Here is a 16,705-nt window from a genome sequence, read left to right on the forward strand (position 1 = left end):
AAATATGAGAAAAAAATGAATACACTACATTCCCATTGGCATACAAAAATACTGTAATGGCTCTTTTCTTAAAATAAAATTTCTTGACCCTCCCCACATCCTTCTAACTACAGTAAAATTCACTGCTCTTCTTTATAGTAGCACTCCCCAAAAAAGCTGTTTATATTCACACCATCTCCACTTCCCTCTCTCCTAATTTCATTTGAGCCCACTAAAATCAGACCTTTTCCCCTCAACTCCATGGGAATTACCTTGTGAGGATCTGCAGCCTTCACATTGCCAAATGGCAAATTTTAGGTCTTCTTAGATAGCATCTCAGCAACATTCAACAGGGTGATCATTCCCTCCCTGAAATCCTTTCTTCACTTGGCCTCTGATTTACCACCTCACCAGCAGCCCCTTGTCAATTCGGTGGATCCTCCAAACCTCTAAATGCTGGAGAGCCAGGGCTTGGTCCTCAGATCTCGCCTCCTCTTTGTAACACTCCCTACGAGAACTCATCCAGACTCACGGCGTGGACACGATCACTCATGGACTTACTGTACACTCTCATATTTATATTTGGTCTAATCTCGACTATTATCTTGAACTTCATACTCATGTATCCAACTGCATACTCAAATTACTACTTGTATGTCTAACAGGCGTTTCACATTTAACATGTCCAGAAACCTTGGTTCCTCCACCTCTAGTTAGGATATGTATCAAAATGTTAACGATGGTTACATCTAGGTAATTTTTGTTTGCTGTTTCTGCATTCAAATTCTTAACCATAAACACATATTACTTTATAATCGGAAAAATGTTCAAAGAGACAACAAACCATAAACAAAAAAATATGCCTTCGGAAAAAATGCAATTCACATTTATTTCAGCTGTCTTGAAGGTTCCCAAAGGATGTCAATTACTTTTTTCCCCCTTGATAATGGATACTTCCTCCACTCATCAGGATATTGGTTTGTCACTATCTAGAAAATTCATGAGCAACTCTAAAACACAGGGACCTCCACTGATATCACAGTAAACACAAAAGAATAAATTAAATTTTATAGAAATTTAAAATAAAAAGATGCTTTGATGTGGAAAAAGAGAGCACTGTTACAGGAAAATAAGGAGAAAAAACCCATCAAGTCAGGTCTAGCTCCGTGAACACGGGCAAATGTGTACCCTTGAGACTTAAGGAGGGAGCCCCTGCCCTACTTATGTCACAAAGCCCTTCGAAAAGGATAAAGTGCTAAACACCAAATATACAGAATTATGAAATGCAAAAGAAAATCAATTTAAGGTATTTAAAAACAACCAGCAGGATGATATTGGAAAGAATGGGAAGTACTGGGATATAATTAAGGTTCTGCAGACATTACCAACGGTGTGATCTATAATATACCTGACCTCACCCTTTAGGTTCCCCATAAGGAAAACAACATCAACACTTACTCTAAGGACTGAATGGCTGGGCGCATTTAATAGCACAGTGCCTGGCATGAGATCATTAACATTTTATTATTATTATTGCCATCTTTATCCAAAATATGACCAAAAGAATACTGCATTTTCAAAGGTTCTACAAACCCAAGAGTTAAACTACAAAATACAGAGATTCCTGAACCTTTAAGAATGAAATGTCAGTAAGCCTAATAAAGATCTCAACAAGATAAAAAGAAAATATTAAAATTATCCAAGTCTGCTCAAGAAAACTGATAATTTCACAGACCCAAAGAATTACCAACTGAAAGAGCACATTCACCCAATACAACCCACTTCCACACTTTGGTTACAAATGAGGAAACTGAAGCCCTTAGAGGGTCAGTCACTTAGAGGTTAAAAAGTTCTTCTGCCCCAGGTCCAAATATTACATTTCAATTCATATGACATGGCCTGAATAGCAAGGTTGTTTTGAGGGTGGGGGTAAAAGTGAGGAGGATAAAAAAAACAAGACAGGGAAATGTCTCAAGTATTCTGTGTGTGTGATGAGAACAATGTTAGACAAACAGATTAAAAGGGGATTTATGGAATGGAAATTTTTCCTTATTACTCAATATTTAGTTTATTAATTTCTGATTAATACTTCTTGGATTACATAATCTCATATATCGTTAAAAAGAATGTGACACCAAACTATGCTGAACTTAAAGTTTGTAGTTATACCCAACTACGTATGGAAAATTAAACGAAGGACTCAGAGCTGGAGATATTTCACCAAAAGTCACTTTCCATATAGAATAATAAGTGTTCATGTCCCACATTCATAATGAAATATTCATACGTTATTTTGTTTTCAAACTGTAAAAATTATAACCGTGATTCACATTATTTACTTCTGATTGCCTAGAGGAAGTGAAAGCCCTAAAACTAGATGTAGGTCAGAATGACCCTCTGTAGGTCTAAGACTTGACAAATATAGCATGCAAAGTAACTGAAAAAAACAAGCAAACCACCAAAAAGGTGCCCTTCAAATTCCCAACCATTCCTTAAACACCTTCTCACCCCAACTCATAATAAATTTGAGTCAAAAAAAAAGGATTAAGAGGAAAAAATGTTAAGTAACAATGTTAATTAAATAAGGCAGCAGTTACAGTAGAGCAATTAGAATATGAATCACAGATATGAAACTTTTTAATTTTAGTAGAGGTACTAAATTGAAACGCTTTATTTAAAGATAACCTAATCCACTAATCACTGGTAGGCACTATAGCGCTAGGTATCTCAATATACATAGCTAAAACTAAAATTTTAAAATCTATTTCTTGTTATTGATGTTAACTTGGAAGTCAAAATTACCATCTCTAAAATGGAGATTAACAAGCTGTAGACTTTCTCAGATAGCTACTTTCCAATATACAGTCACAAGATTTAGTCACATAAGTAATAATTTGAAGCCCGTAAAAAAAAAAAAAAAAAAAGCTGAAATATTTCTCAGTTCAAATATTATTTGAGGAACAACTGAGTAGGTAAATACTATTGTTTTCCTACCTGAGATGAAAATTATTTTCGCAGTATTGTCTTTCTAAATTCTATCCAAAAAAGTAACACCATTTCAGAAGCCTACCCTAACTATCTATCATAGCTATTCGTTATTCTCAAATAGAAAAAAACTATTAGTAATCATTTTCTGTTTTATGAATTTACAACACTAAGTATTTATGTATTTACATTATTTGCTTGCCTTTCCCATCCATACAAAGCACCAAAACTTAGGATTGAGAAGAAGGAACAAGAATGAAACACAAGTCCTTTGAACATATCAAAGTGCAGTAAACAGTTTAGGAGTGCTACAGGAACACTGTATAAAATTAAAGTGGAATTATTCTTGAAGTCTGAAAGGAATGGCAAATAAACTAACCACAGGACAGCTTTCCCTCCTAGAAGAAGAATGAGTGTGTAAAGAGGGAGTGATATTCCTGTTTGTATCCCAGATTCAAGAATGTGGGTTCCAAAGAATGCTGGCCTATCCAGGCAATGAATCAACCATTCCATTCAAACCAGACTAGCCTCACCACTCACTGAGAGCACAGACATCACAGATGGGCATGCCCTACAGAGTAAGAGAGACAGTGGTCCTCTTGGTATAGACACAATCAGAAGCTACAAGGTATTATTATATATTCTTCTTTCCCTGAAAGTATTAGGAGAATAACAGAGAACCTTAGAACTATTTAGAGCAGCAGTCCCCAACCTTTTTGGCACCAGGGACTGGTCTCATGGAAGACAATTTTTCCACGGATGTCAGGGGGGATGGTTCAGGCGGTAATGCGCACGATGGGACGCAGCAGATGAAGCTTCGCTCACTTGCCCACTGCTCACCTCCTGCTGTGCAGCCCAGCTCCTAACAGGGCCCAGTACCAGTCTGTGGCCCGGGGGTTGGGGACCCCTGGTTTACAGTACTGAAAGAAATGTATTCCTACTACATGTAACTTTTTGGATAGAACGGGCAAATATTCAATTTTAAAATCATTTTAAAATAAAACATTTATTTGATCTGACTGTAAAAATAATACTTGATCATAGTAGCATATGTAAGAGGGAAAAAATCACCAAAAACTCCAAATCCAAAGACAACCACATTTTCTTTTTCTACTCAGAAGTATGTGTGTGTAGTGTTGATATAAGTAGCAGGCAAGGATGACACTGTGGGCCATCCAGTTCCATTCGCACCCCTCATTTTCTAACCACATCCTGATTGTGCCCACAAATCTACTCTCTACCTGAGGCCATGAGTTTCTGGGGTAGCAAACCCTAGTCCCAACCCAAGATGAATTGCAATCCATTTAAGCCAATCACAGTGGTCCCACTTCTCTTGACATTGACTGATTTAGGCGTAAACTTATGCAATGCTGGCCCCACAAAGGAGAGGCTGGGGTGGTATTCACTATGAGGTCTTTGGGAAAGGCTTTTATCACTAATAAAGAGATATCACAGAAAAAAAAAAAAAAAGTATTCTTCCAAGAAACTCAGTTATATTTACTGGTACACTTGAACTTGTGCCAGTCATCTTGCAACCATAAGAGGAACTAGCCACAGACAAAAGAAAGACATATCCTGCATTTTCAACCTTTTCCCACTGACCTTATTTTTAAATACATACAGACGCAGACACACAACCTTCTTGACCCAACCTCCCTCAACTAAAATCTCTCTTCTCTACTCTTCATTGCTATGCTTCTCAAAGGAGTGGTCAGAACAAGCTGCCTCCTCCACTAAATTATGCATTCATCACTGACATTCCTAAGGCTTTCTTAATTTCCCAAAACTTAAGCTTCTCATATCCTATGGTTTCAAGCCACACCTTACATGTTGCTATTTTAGCAATTAACGCATGCTATAGTAATGGTCTGCCTGTCAGACTGTAACCTCTGAAAAATTCTGTATTGCCAACATCTAGAAAAGTTCCTGGCGTATCAAGACACAAATATTTGTTTCATAAACCAAATGTAAACCCAATACCTAACATGTAGGCATACCATGAAGGTTGAAATGAGTTTAGCAACCCTACTATCTACTCACACCAGAATATGTATTTGAGTGTAAACTGCGGAGAAGAACAGCATGCACAGGAAGATAAGAGACCAAAGTGCCTTGAAACTTAAAAACACAATTATTCTTTACTCCCCAGGGATCAGAGAGCTGGTCAAAGTTAACTCAGTAGGAGAGAAGAGGATGTTTCCACACTGGTGTATGAGAAGCAATGGCAGGGAGGCGTGCTAGTATCTGAGCAGCTCTGCCACCGGTGAGCACTGCTGCCAACCTGCTCCAGAGAGCAAAAGGTGTCCCAGACCTCCTGGGGTCTGGAACAGGCAAAAAACCAGGCCAGTGACAACAGACATGCACTCAAAGGCAAAACACATTTTTTAAAAAACCCAGAGAAATATATCTAGAGCTTGAACAGTAATTGCAACAGTCCAAGAGACAATGAAGCAGGCAAAGTTGGTTGTAGCTACAGACTCATCCCTAACCAGCATTTCCTTTGATATCTCTGGATGACAACTGGTAATGAAGGAATGAAGCAAAGATCCCTATTCAGCTGGGCAAAATTCTTTTCTACTTCAAAAGTCTCTTACTAATGTGGGAAAACTGATTAAAAGGGCAATGTCTTTTTTCTTACTTCCCCTTCTAATTTTAGTAGTAAATCCTATCTAGAGGAGCCCTTCTGGGAACACTCCTCAGAAAAACAGAGTAAATAAAGAGACATTAGGTGCTTTGAAAATGTAAAGTGTCTTGGGCGAAGATTTGACAACCACTTTACATTTTATAAAATAACAGTTCAGTGCAAAATACTCACTAATGAAATTACTGATCTTACCAAAACCCACTTACTCCAAATTGACGAACTAATAATTACAACCTAATAAGTTCATTGAAAGATTAATAAATCTTTTATAGCCACCTATTTTATAGCAAACTCTCTGATGGATAAGTACATCTCCTCACTAATTTAACTGACTTCCAAAAAACGTTGGCACATTTTAGAGAAGGAATAAGGCATTAAGGATATGAAGATACCAGCAAGTAGGGTCTTCCCATTTCTTCAATAAGACCCTAAGAGTTCATCTCCTTAGGCCAAAAACATCTCCCCTGGGAATCCTAGAGGCTGACCAGCCAGTAAGAAGAAGAGATGAATGACAGGGTAAAAAAAAAAAAAGGCAGAAGAGGAAGGTAAGACATTCCCCGTACCAGCTTTAGTCTATAACCTTAGAGGTGAGATACTGACAAGGTCCAGGCACAAAGGAACTGAAAAAATGACCCCACTATATAAAACACTTTTTAACGTAATTCCACTTTAATGGGGGATGGGGAAGTGGAGTGCAGCTAACCACTATGACTCTGATTCAATCTAAGAAATGACAAATTAAAAAAGTGAAAATGACTTTACCAGACAGAAGCTAGGAACAGTTATTTTCTTACAAAAATATCCTTTGAGGACTTTTCTGGTGGCGCAGTGGTTGAGAGTCCGCCTGCCAATGCGGGGGACATGGGTTCGGGCCCTGGTGTGTGGGGGGGTGGATCCCACATGCCACGGAGTGGCTGGGCCCCTGAGCCACGGCTGCTGAGCCTGCGCTCTGGGGCCCGCGAGCCGCAGCTGCTGAGCCCATGTGCCGCAACTGCTGGGGCTCGCACCCCTGGAGCCCGTGCTCCTCAACGAGGGAGGCCACTGCGGTGGAAGGCCCGCGCACCACAGCGAAGAGTGGCCCCTGCTCGCGGCAGCTGCAGGGAGCCCACGTGCAGCGGCGAAGACCCAACGCAGCCAAAAGTAAATAAATAAAATAAATAAATTTATTTTAAAAAAAAAATATATATATATATATCCTTTGATTACTAACTTTCCTAAGGCATTAAGGAAATGACTTAAATTTATTTTTAAAAGAATATGATTTTCACACAGCTTCACCTGCACTGATGTAACATTTTCTAAACTGTGCCAGTACTGAGAAAGGAGCCAGCAAGCAGCCCGCCAACTCCACTGCATGCCCACAGTGCTCCTAGGACAGTCATTAACAACCAAGATCCTGGCAACCACTATTTCTTTGCTCCTTATATTTGCTTGGGGACAATTTTTATGATCCTACTAATATTCTCTAAACTGTCCCTGATCCTAAATAAAACAAAGGATCTGTTCCAGAGGAGTGATCATATTAAAGAAAAGTATTACATGTATAAGAGGTTTAGCATCTAGACAACCCAAATTATATTTTGCTCAATCCAATTCTAAGTCAATTACGAGGAAAAAGAAGTCAGAAGACAAATTTTCTTTCTATCTCAGGAGATGAACTAAATGATTTAAATCCAGGTGCTTCCTCAATCCTCACATCAATGATGGAAACAGAAAGTAGAATTCTAAATGATCAAGGGTTTCAATTCGGTACATATTTAAAATAACTTAAGAGGTACAACATATACTGTTTTCTCTTTCACTCTTTTAAAAATCCCCAAGTTTCAAAACCACAGAACTAAAATGAATCCATATTATACTACTAGTGCAGCAAATGACAGTTTACTGAACAAACACAGCCAAAGCACGTTCACTGTTCCATGGAGATAAACAGAAGACATGTATCTTCATTAAGAAACTTACACTCTAGTCAAAAGGATGGTCAAAATGTTTGACACAACCTTTCTGAATTACTAACGGGTGCAAGAAGCCACGTGATAAACATATCTACTGTTTATCATGGTTAATTTTTCTATATTAGCACAAACATGTCATTTAAAGAAAATACAATACTTAGAAGTAACTGGCAGGTAAATTTACATTCCAAATGTTCACTGCAAGTCAGGAATGAGAATCAAAAAATGAGTTCTGTCCTGATGTTAATAAGCAGGAAGGGGGTACACAGGTTACTAACCCTGCTGGACCACAGTGTCCTCTATTATAACATGAAGAATAGATTAGACGCAGGATGGCAGATGTTATTTCTTCAAAAGCCAATTCCAAATAACTGGTGAAAACTGCCTCTAGAGCATTTTGCTGAGGCTGTTAGATTCCTTTACTAAAAAGCCATGTCCTGTGTTACTTGCCCTCAGAAGTTGGGTGTGTGTTTGAGATGCTGCTACTGATTTGTCAGAATGTTCACTTGAGTTGTTTTCCCAGTAGCAGCCACGTGCTGTACACCCACACTTCTCCTCACTCTCTCCTCTGATCAGTCGGTGAAATGCAGCTCAGGGAGGCTGCAAAATGTGGCTGTGTAACCAAGCACTTCCCTGATTCTGAAGAACAGACAACAACAACCAATGCGTACTGACGTTTAATATGGAGCCAGCACTGTTCTAACTGCTTAACACATATTAATGCACTTTGCAACAACCCCTATGATGTAGATTCTATTATCATCATCCCATTTTACAGATGAGAAAAAGAGGCACAACTAAGTGAAGTAACTTGTCTAAGGCTTCACAGCAGGTAAGTAACAAAGCAAGAACTTGACCTTCGGCAGTCTGGCTCCAGATGGCCCACTTTTAACGACTTTGCTTACTGCTTCTCTGTCAACTGTACAGTGATCAAATCTACAACTTCAGTTTTCCTAATGCTATGCACTAAGCCAGAAGCCCAGGTTTCATGGTGGTGTAAGTCTATATTTTATCTGCAGTCTGGAAATGTTTACTCTCTCCAAGGGGCCTGGATTCTGGCAAATAGTGCTCAAATTACCCATACCTTGAGCTTCGGCATATTACCTTGTTTGGCATATTTTTAAAAATCATAATAGTTTCCTAAGTCACCCATTCAGCCACACAAAATACACCTTCCATTTAGTAGAACCCTCAGGAAATGTGAGTTTAGGGTTAAAGCAATTCTCCCATTAACAGAACATTAGTCAGAAAATTGGAAGGACGGGATGATTCTTAAAACGTAAGTCTTGGAGAGGATCAGCACTGTGAAGAGAAGTAACCGGGGGAATGCCACTTCCCAAGTGATTTGCTGGATATGAAGTCTTATTAATCCTTGTGAAAGGGGCCCCTTGTAAACTTGGCCCCCAAAAATGCAGACTTCAAGGAGTAACAGTGATCTTTCAAAGAATTTGTTATATACAAATTATACTCCAATGTGCAGATTATCTTCTGGTGGTCCCATTATACCCTTTTTAGCTATTACTACACTTCAAATCATACCCATGAAACAAACCAACCGTCTGGCTTGTCTCCAAATTCAAAATACATGGTATTATATGTAACAGGCAACGATGTATTTGTTATTTCCATTCTCCACATCAACAATGTAATAAGAAATTTACACTTAAACTTCTAATCTTTAAAATACAGCATAAAAAGAATAGAACTACATGTGAAATAAAAATTAAAATGAATTAAGAACATCTGAAAGAATGACAGCTTTTAAGAGGAAATCACAAGTTTTAAAAAAAGTACCCCAGTTGTGGAGTGTTACTGGCAGTGGTTAACAAACTCTATGTTCCCCAACAGAAAAGGGGTGGCATAAACCCAAGTTATATAACATGCAGGTACTACTGTTACCCTGTATTTTTTTTTTTTTTTTTTTTGGCCGTACGTGGGCCTCTTACTGTTGTGGCCTCTCCCGTTGCGGAGCACACCCGGACGCGCAGGCTCAGCGGCCATGGCTCACGGGCCCAGCCGCTCCGTGGCATGTGGGATCTTCCCGGACCGGGGCACAAACCCGTGTCCCCTGCACCGGCAGGCGGACTCTCAACCACTGCACCACCAGGGAAGCCCTGTTACCCTGTATCTTGAAGATGAATGTCTTTCTTATTTTATATAAAAGTGAGTTTTCAAAAAATCAAGGGCTTATTATTTTCTTCCAAATGAATCATCTTGCACTCACCTTAGAAACCCTAATCCCTAAAAAATTCATGATTTTTAATCTCTTCTAGTCCCAAATGTAATGCATCTTTTTCTATTACAAAATGTTCTAATGAGCTACCATCAGTAAGAATCAGTCATTCTTCTGACCACAGATAAGGGTCAGATCCCCCCCCCCCACTCCACATTTCCCTTCCCTAAACTCTGTTAGCAATAGGGACTGTATGCTTGGGTCCTGCGCTCATTTTTAAAGCAAGAAGTAATGATCCGAGAAGGAAAGACACCAGCGCCATCACTAAGACAATGAGACAGATACCCATATGGTTTGCCTTTCACCCGACAGTGCTTTCAGACAGTGCTTTCGAGACTCGACCCAAAGAGACCTGTGAATTCCACCCACATTCTCCTTCCCCTCCTCTCTGCCACCAGAAACTACTAGTGTATGTATGAAAAGCCAGGGGCCATGAAAACCATGAGGAAGGCTCCTTTTGTGTTCTCCTAAAGAAATCTTTATGAAGAACAAATTAAGTTCACTTTCTGAAATGTATAAACCACAAAACAACAAAACCACAAAAGGGAAACAAAAAACTAAGTACAATAAGAAGAGTAAATATTTTTGTTACAATACTATTAAGAAGTGACTCCTAGCTGCAAATTTCTTCCTCAGTTTTAGCTCTCTCCAGCACAAACTTCTCAGGCAGTAGGTCACGAGGCTGCTCTGTGTTTACCCACCACCTCAGCGCTCCTTGCCCACTTCCTAAGAGCGCTGGCACCTCACCCACTGATTACCTGTATCAACACAGACAACCCCAGCTTCAGGCCTCTGAAGCAACCCCTCTTGAGTGCTCCTTGGCCTTTTACAGTGGAGGCATGTGATGAGAGTATCTGCACCAGCTGTTCCTAATTACCTCTCAGGCTGGGGCGAATGACTCAGCAACCCAACTTTTTTTAAGGAGTCATCTACCTTGTTAGCCAACCAACATATTGAACAATGGTAAACCACTTGACAGAGCCACAGGTTAAACAACAATAATGCACGATGCCATGCCATCACTTAAACCAAGGCCATCCTACTCCCAGCTGACTCACCAAGTGTTCTTTTTCCCCAGGCTTCTTTAATCCAAAGGCTGAAGTGGCAAGCGCCTTCCAGCCCAGCCCAGCCCTTGCACCACTACCCAAGACCAGGAAGAAGCAGCCGGCCTCTTCCCATTTCTCTGCTTGACCATGTGAAGCGCTCAAGCGCTCTGACACTAACACCTCCGGTGTTTCCACCCTTTATCTTTCGGAACTGCTTGAAATGCAAACCCTCCTGGATATAAGCAGTGTTAAACTACATGAACAAAGACCTAGTCGTGGCACCCTCCAGACCCAATACTGATAGAATTCTCCCGAAAGATAGGCATCCCTACAAAATAGCCTTTGTTCCTTCAAGCGTGACACTGGAGCCTGTTTTTCCCACACACGTTCTTTCACAATCATTCACTACTACGCTATACCTTGAATCAGCCCAAATTCAACGCAGAAGGCTCACTGCACAAAAACCTTCTGTACAATTCTACTCAGTGACATTAAACTGCCGTGCAAGAACGAGAAAGCCATGGCACTCGCGTTTCATTAGACTAGCACAAAGCTGGTGTCTCTACGATCAACACCCACTCTCACCCGACTGTGGGAGTCTTTAATTACAACGCGCGGGCAAAACTCCAACAAAGGGAGCCCTGGGATCTCCGGGCCCCCAAACCAATCTTCGCTAAACCCAGCCCCGCAGGGTGGTGTTTTTTGCTCTAGCCACGAACTCGGCCTTTCTTACGTGATTACAGGCGCGACCTACACCCAGGCTGGGCAGACGGGAGGCAAACAGCTCGCCGGACGCGGCGGCTGCCGAGCGTGGTGGGAGGAGACGGAGGGACGATACGGAGCCGGGCCGGCCGCGCGGGCGGTGCTGATGTGTCACAGCCCCGGCGGGCCGCGCGCCGGCTGGGGGTTGGGGGGGTGCCGGGCTCGGACCCGGGTGCCCGAGAGGAGGGGGAGGGGGAGCGGGCGCCCGGGCCCCAGCACATCGCGGCCCCCCGCCCGCCGGCCCGGGATAAAGTACAGCGCGGGCTCGTAAACAACGGCACCGGCCGCGCGCGGGGCCACGGGGCGCCGACCCGTCGCCCCTTCCGGCGGACGCGGCCACTTCCAGGAACGGGAGCCGCAGCCGCCACCCGCGGGCCCCGCTTAATGCCCCCTGCCCAGAAAGCAGCCACCCCGGTCTCCCTCACCGCCTCCCCAGGACCTGCCCGCGGACCGCCCCTCACAGGCCGGCGGCCCAGACCGCGCGCGAGACGCCGCCGCGCGGACCCTGCCGGGGAAGGGCGCCCGGGACAGGCGAGTCACTCACCAGAGCCGAGGCACGACGCAGCCCGACTGACGGCAGCGAGCGAGCCTGGCGGGCCGCGCGGGCAGCTATCAGGTGACTCACTCCCTCTCCGCGGCCGGCCGCCCCCTCCCTTCTCCTTCCTTTCCCTTTCCTCCCTCGCCTCCCCTCCCTTCCCCTCTCGTTCCCTCCCCTTCCCTCCGCAGCCGCGGCCACCGCCCCCTCCTGGCGCCCAAGCCCCGCCCGCCTCGCGAGGTCCCGCCCCGTAGGCCTGCCTCGCGAGACCCCGCCCTTCCCGCTCCGTAGCGCCTAAACCCCGCCCTCACTAAAGGCCCCGCCCCGCCAGCCAGGAAGCATCGGTACGCGGATCCCTGCGGCTGCCTACGCGTAGCCAGAAGCCCACACGAGGGGATGCAGGGAGGCATCGCGCGAGCCCTGGGCAGGGCAGGCCTCGAGGAGGCGCCGGCGGGGTCCCGCAACCTCCGTGGGCAGCGCCCCTTTGCGGGCACAGCCCGCAGCCTGAACGAAAAAGCCACCCGAGGACCACCTCCTCCTTTCCTGCTGAAAGCAGAAAGAAAAGCCTGACGGCCTGCTCGCTCTAAGTGTTGCCGGGATACCCGGAATCGAGTGCCAGCGGACACCAGCAGGGAGGACGAGAGCCGGCCACGCCCCTCCCCAGACCAGACCCCCTCAGGGGTAGCTTTTGGCAGCCCCCGCAGCAGAGCTTCTCCTCTGCCTTCTCCAGGGGGTGGTGGGGCGCCCAGGTTCGCAAGGTTTTTGAGCTTCTTGATAGGGATGCATCAAGTGCATCCAGGATTTTGTAGAAAGCGTCTGGCCGCCCTACTTTTGTCTGACAGTGAAAACAGTGGCCTCAGCTAACAGGTGTTCCCTTTACGTGGTGGCCGCCAGGAAACTTGGAACCAGGTTGAGCGCCCAGGGGTGTCAGCCGGCTCATCTCAAGCTCAGGTCAGGCTTTCATCTTCTGCTGCTTCTTCCGGTGTTCATCCAATTGTTGGTGTTAAAATTAAGTTCCCAAGCCATTTAGCATCTCTGGAGTTCAAAGCACCGACTGTGCGAAAAGATGTGCACCTGGCAAAGCCTACACTTATCAATCTAAAGGGAGACCCAAGCGCTCTGGCACTGTGCCAGCCGACCTGATTGGAGTTGGGATCTTGTGAAGGGATTTTGCCGTTGGCTTTTGAGTTCAGGTCGAAAGACAGAAAGAAGTCGATGGCTGGACAGCATCAGCACCAGGATGTGTGGGCTCATTCTTACACACAGGAAGACAGCCCTGGACCTCTCAGGGCAAAAAAAGACTGCCAAGTTAATGAAGTCAAGTATTATCACTAACATGGCTCCGTTTGTATTCACAGGCGGTGAGACTTAGGGACGTTTGAGTTACATCCAAAATACACGAGAAAATGATGAGTGAAATCGTGTGGGAGTGCAAGGGGTAAAGTGATTCACCGTGACCTAGAATTTGGGCAGTAGGTAACGTTTGCATTGGGTCTTAACTGGGAAGAATGGGGCCCTGCAGTCCAGGGAGGGAAGAGCATATGCAGTAGTCCAGACGTAGGAGGCAGATGGCATTTCAGGCTACCTGAGTTCATGGTGGGGTAAAAATATTTAGTTAGAAAGGAGGAAAGAACAGTTGGAAATAGACATGAAAGGACTGGGGTTCTTACATGCACCTGAACATTTTTGAGGCTTCATTCACCTTCCACCCAAAGCCAGTGGAATTCTAGTCTTCCTTCCTCCCACACCTTTGCAGTTTCTTCGAGAGGAAGAACAGACCCTTCTTCTTTGCAAGGAACTCTTCCTTCTGTACTCTTGATAAATGGCAGTGAAAGTTTCTAGCATATGCTCTGATATGTTAAATTGTTTGAAAAGTCTTACAAAGGTATGTCAAGGTGTTGAGAATACCAAGGCTGTTAGGAGTTACTCTCAAACTTTAGTGTTCATAAGAATCTCTGGATAGCCAGGACATGGAAGCAACCCAAATGTCCATCAACAGAGGAATGGATAAAGAAGATGTGGTACATATACACAGTGGAATATTACTCAGCCATTAAAAGGAACAAAACAGTGCAATTTGCAGAGACATGGATAGACCTAGAGACTGTCATACAGAGTGAAGTAAGTCAGAAAGAAAACAAATATAATATCGCTTATATGTAGAATCTAGAAAAATGGTACAGACGAACTTATTTGCAAAGCAGAAATAGAGACACAGATGTAGAGAACAAACTTATGAATACCAGGGGGGGAAGGGGGGATGAATTAGGAGATTGGGATTGATATATATACACTACTATGTATAAAATAAACAACTAATGAGAACCTACTGTATGACATAGGGAACTCTACTCAATGCTCTGTGGTGACCTAAATGGGAAGGAAATCTAAAAAAAGAGGTGATATATGTATATGTATAACTGATTCACTTTGCTGTACAACAGAGGCTAACACAACATTGTAAAGCAACTATACTCCAGTAAAAATTAAAAAAGAAAAAAGAAAGAAAGAAACTCTGGGGTACTTGTTAAAAATGTAGATTCCTGGTCTCTGCCCCCAAAGATTCTGGTTTCATAAGTCTGAATGTGACCCAAGGATCTGCATTATTTTTAATAGTTATGCAAATGGTCTTCAAACATCACTTGAGAAGTACTGAGTTAAAGCTTATGGTATATATTAGGTGCAGGGCAAAAAAACAAAATTAGAGAATGATATAAAACCAAGTCAGAATGGGAAGGGCCTCATGCACTGTGCCTACAGTTTGAACTTTATCCCATGGGCTGAAGGGAGTGTGTAGAGGTATTTAAGTCATGTGATGATAGTTTTTAGAAACTAATTCTGGAGAACCTCATTCACTCCATTTCCATTGCCTTAGCTCCTTCTGTCTCTAAATATTCATTCACTAAATCAATGATATTTGGAGGTTGAACAAATTGTTTTAAACTGTAAGTGATTACCAAGATAAAACAAGAATAGGTTGCCACAAGTTGAAAAACTGCCAGTTCACACTTCTTCCCTCAAAAATGATTATGAATTAAAGCCCTACCACCCCTAGCCCTAGGTTGAAAGTTTTTTGTAAAAAGTGAACATACTTCATTAGAAGACAGGCTTCCTTGAGCAGGATGGGCAAACACACCCTAGTGTTTACCTGCTATCTGAAATGAAAGGTAAGGTGAAAGGAATGTAGCCTCTGACTTGGGATATTCACAGCTTCTAAGATTTAAAAAAGGCAGAAATTATAAAGCTACAAGGGTATATTGTACAACACAGGGAATACAGCCAATATTTTATAACAATAAATGGAGTATAACCTTTAAAAATTCTGAGTCACTATATTGTACACCTGTCACATATAATATTGTACATCAGCTATACTTCAATTTTTTTTAAAGGCAGTAAAAGAGAAAGAAAGAACACAATATTGGAGCAGAAGAACTTAACGTGACAGGGGCCAAATTGGTGAAAGAGGTGCTACTTGAATACCAGATTTAATGACAACCAAAGTGGCACAGTGTAGGGTCCAAGTAGGGAAAAATTCTTGTGCCTCCAAAAACCAACTGGAGTAACTCTTTGTCACTCTCCCCATTGAGAAGGGGAATCTGTTGTCCATCCACTCGAATCGGGGTTGGCCCTGTAACTGCATAGCCAAGAGAACACTGCAGAAGTGATGCTCTGTTAGTTCTGGGTCTAGTCTTTGGATTGGCATCTCCCACTTCCTCTTTCTTGGCACCCTCCTTCACAGACAAGTCACCATGCTGTGACAAGCCCAGCATGGGACATGTATAGCCTCTCCAGGCAATGGCCCTAGCAGAACAACCAGCCAATAGTTGGCATTAAATGTGTCATGTGAGTGAGCCACCTTGGTTGTTCTGTTCTAGTCAAGTTTATACATGACTCCAGCCCCAGCCAAAAGGAAAAAAAAAATACTCTGAACGGAGCCCATTCAACTCACAGAATTATAAGATAATAAAATGAGTGCTGTTTTAAACCACTAAGTCTTGGGGTGATTTGGTTAAAGAAAATATCTGATGATGAAGTAGGGCATGAAAATGTAGTTAAATTTTGTGAGAAGACCCACAAGTGCGATGGTCAAGGCTTAGAGGAAAGTTCAGATAAATAAAACAGAAAATATGTAGAAGAGACCGGTTAATTTTAAACTGTGTTAAGCTCCTTGATCTGAGGTGACACTTGAGATTTTCCTCAATTACAAATTAATTGTACCCCCAATTTCTCTCACTCTGCCGTGTATATTTATCTACTGAAGTAGAGAAATTGTTATTCTCTCAGAAGCTAATGCTAAAAATCATACTCAAAAAATATATATATGTGTATATACATACACACATATAAATGCTTACGGGTAGAAGGTGAGACCCTCAGGATTCTGAGTGTAGCCTGACTGCTCTGCACAACTGGGGAGATGAGAGAAGAGAGTTGGAAGCAGCAGACTGCCCAGAGTTTGATGTAACCAGTCCCTCAAGCCCAAAGTAAAGTCACTAAATGTTTGGTGCACGTGCCCTTCCTGTGGAGCCAGTGATGTTTGTGCTTGGTGCTGAGTCAGAAACA

The 16,705-nt window shown here is 43.0% G+C and overlaps 1 protein-coding gene across 2 annotated transcripts in view; it reads right to left on the reverse strand.

Moving 5' to 3' along the window:
- The window catches only part of BACH1 (BTB domain and CNC homolog 1), a 46,866-nt gene extending 34,603 nt beyond the window's left edge, over positions 1–12,263 (reverse strand). The window contains exon 1 of one of the 2 annotated variants that reach the window (XM_060098565.1): positions 12,149–12,263. The gene's annotated coding sequence lies outside the window, so the exon portion shown is untranslated. Of the gene's footprint in view, positions 1–11,575; positions 11,661–12,148 lie in introns of those variants that run through there. The other variant, XM_060098568.1, reaches the window with a different exon arrangement.
- Between the last annotated feature and the right edge of the window lie 4,442 nt (positions 12,264–16,705).

The sequence above is a fragment of the Mesoplodon densirostris genome, chromosome 5 (genome assembly GCF_025265405.1).
Source record: "Mesoplodon densirostris isolate mMesDen1 chromosome 5, mMesDen1 primary haplotype, whole genome shotgun sequence".
NCBI lineage: Eukaryota > Metazoa > Chordata > Mammalia > Artiodactyla > Ziphiidae > Mesoplodon > Mesoplodon densirostris.